The sequence below is a fragment of the Otolemur garnettii genome, unplaced genomic scaffold (assembly GCF_000181295.1).
Source record: "Otolemur garnettii isolate 467f Iridium unplaced genomic scaffold, OtoGar3 scaffold00176, whole genome shotgun sequence".
NCBI lineage: Eukaryota > Metazoa > Chordata > Mammalia > Primates > Galagidae > Otolemur > Otolemur garnettii.
Window position 1 is genome coordinate 2211491 of NW_003852571.1, and position 3269 is coordinate 2214759.

The 3269-nt window shown below is 40.9% G+C and overlaps 1 protein-coding gene across 1 annotated transcript in view; it reads right to left on the bottom strand.

The window, feature by feature from the left end:
- Positions 1-3269, bottom strand: part of CEP192 (centrosomal protein 192) — a 152351-nt gene that overhangs the window by 145858 nt on the left and 3224 nt on the right. The window lies entirely within an intron of this gene.

Here is a 3269-nt window from a genome sequence, read left to right on the forward strand (position 1 = left end):
AAAAAAAAAAAAAGAAATCAGCATCCTCAAAACTGTAGCTATCTGGTTATTATTAGCCCATGAAAACTTTTAAAAGGAAATCATAAGCTTCAAATACAATGACAAGAACAATTTCCGTCAGTCCAATAAATTAGTAAGGAAATATTAAAAAGTGCAGCAATCTAAACCAGATTCTAGAATCTAGAAAGCAAATAGGGTGTGCAAATAAAAAAAAGAAAGCTACAACTCAGGACCAAAAGCAGAGAAGGGAACAATTCTACCACAAAGAACTGCAGAAGTGTTTTTTGACTATAGACAGAGAAGGAGGAAAAGAAGAAGTCAGGATGAGAGCAGGAAAGAGAAGTTAATTGAAAGTCATCACAAATCAGACAGAGGGAGAAAGAACACCTAAACAAATAAGCTCAGATAAAAATGAATGCTTTACAAAACTGAAAATTTTTTATTTAGGCTCAGCACCTGTAGCTCAGCGGCTAAGGCACCAGCCATACACACTGGAGTTGGCAGGTTCAAATCCACCCTGGGTCTGCCAAACAACAATGACAACTACAACAACAAAATAGCCAGGCGTTCTGGCGGATGCCTGTAGTCCCAGCTACTTGGGAGGCTGAGACAAGAGAATCGCTTAAGCCCAAGAGTTTGAGGTTGCTGTGAGCTATGACTCCATGGCACTCTGACCAGGGCGACATAGTGAGACTCTGCCTCAAAAAGAAAATTTTTTTTATTTAGAATCTCAGAAATATTCAAGTAGCTATTACAGTTGTCCTTCATATACATTGAGAATTGGTTCCAAGACTCCATATATACCAAAATCTGCATGTACTGAAGTATCATATACTATACTTGGGCACATAGCCCACCCTATACTTGGGTTTCACATTTGTTTGAAAAGAATCCATGTGTAGGCTCAGCGCCTATAGCTCAACCAGCTAAGGCGCCAGCCACGTACACCTAAGATGGCGGGTTCAAATCCCCAGCCCGGACCCGCCAAAACAACAATGACGGCTACAACCAAAAAATAGCCAGGCGTTGTGGCGGGCGCCTGTGGTCCCAGCTACTTGGGAGGCGGAGGCAGGAGACTCGCTTGAGCCCAGGAGTTGGAGGTTGCTGTGAGCTGTAATGCCACGGCACTCTACCCAGGGGGACAGCTTGAGGCTCTGTCTCAAAAAAAAAAAAAAGAATCCATGTGTAAGTGGACCCTCACAGTTTAAACTTGTGATGTTCAAGGGTCAACTATTGGAACCCTCCAATGCAGTGATTTTCAACCAGTGTCCTACGGCACACTGATGTGCCCTGGGAGGATCTTAGGTGTCTCGAAAAATGTTTAAAGATCATTAATTAAATTATTTCAAAAGAATTCAAGGCACAGTATTTTTTTTTTACTCTCTTGCTCAGACACCTCCAGCCTCCATGCCACCCTGCGGCACACTGGGTCTGCTCCTGCCTTGGTGCTGTCACACTGCACCTTCCACCTAAAGTCCTCTCCCCACATTCCTCCCTCAAGTCTTTGCTAAGAGACCCACATTCATCATGGCCTTCGGCCTTCCTTACCATAACAACTCTCCTTATCATCTATGTTTTTCTAACACTTTTCCTTTTATACTATAAAATTAGCATATTTTAGTGTATTTTGTTCACTGCTATTTCCTAAGCACCTGCACAAGTGCCTGGTACATAGTTGGCACTCAGTCAAAAATACACAGTAGCTCTTTCCGCCCTCTTCCCATGCAACAGTAATGGTGAGCATAAATGTCCTGGCTGGTACTCTGAAGAGCATCAACAACACTGGAAAGAGAAGCAAACACCAAGGTCTTGTAAGGTTGTGCTCCAACGTCGGCATCCAGTTTCTAATCATGATGATGAAGCACAGTTACATTAGCAAATGTGAAACCACTGATGAACACAGAGCTGGGAAAATTGTGAACCTCACAGCAGGTTAAACAAGTGTGGAGTGATCAACCCTAGATTTAACATGCAGCTCAAAGACACAGAAAAATGGCAGAATAGTCTGTTCTCATCCCATCAGTCTGGTTTCGTTGTCCTGACAACTTCAGTTGGCATCACAGACCATTAAGAAACAAGAAAACACACAGGAGGGAAAATTCTAGCATTTGTTAGCTAGGGACATAATACATACTTAAAAATAAAATGTCTCAAGGAAAAAGAAATACAGTGAATGAATATACAAGGATTAACATCTTTAATATACAGATAACACTTTCAATTCCATAAGAAATCAAATATGAATTTAAACACAGAAAACTAGACTGTCTATAATACCACCATTGCCGCTTTGGTTTTATAAACCTCTAGACTTTGTTCTTTGCATATATGCATGCATATAAATTACATTTACTTCTAAAAATCAAAGATTAAAAATAGTACTAACAGATATTGGGTGAGCTGGGAAAAGTAGGTAATCTCAAATATACCCAATGGGAGTATAAATGGGTAAAAGTTATCTAAAGAGCAATGTGTCAATTTGTAATGGTCTTTAAAATGAAGTATTTTTAACTTAGCAATTTAAATCCTAGGAACCAGGCCAGGCATGGTGGCTAATGCCTGTAATCCTGACATTCTGGGAGGCCAAGGCAGGTGGACTGCTTGAGCTCATAGTTTCAAGACCAGCCTGAGCCAGAGCAAGACCCCATCTCTAAAAATAGCTGGGCACTGTGGTGGGTACCCATAGTCCCAACTACTTGGGAGGCTGAGGCAAAAGGATCACGTGAGCCCAAGATTTCAAGATTGCTGTGAGCTGTGATGGCAGAGTACTCTACTGAGGGTGACAGAGCTCAGTGGTTACAGTGCCAGCCACATACATCAGAGCTGAAGGGTTCAAGCCTGACCCAGGCCTAACTAAACAATGACAACTACAACTAAAAAATAGCTGGGCGTTGTGGTGGGCACCTGTAGTCCCAGCTACTTGGGAGGCCAAGGCAAGAGAATTGCTTGAGCCCAAGAGTTTGAGGTTGCTGTGAGCTATGACGCCCCAGCACTCTACTGAGGGTGACAGTGAGATGCTGTCTCAAAAAAATAAAAAATAAAATAATCTCCCAGGTGTGCAAAATGTATTTATAAATGTGTAAATATAAAGAAGTTCATTACATTTATAATAGCAAGATCTCAATACTCTAAATCCCCAAATTAGACTTGAATATAAGCTATTAGCATTATAATACAGATTCACATTAACTATAATTGAAAGCTGAATCCAATACTATATACTAATTTTTTTTTTTTTTTTTTTTTTTGAGACAGACCCCCAAGCTGTC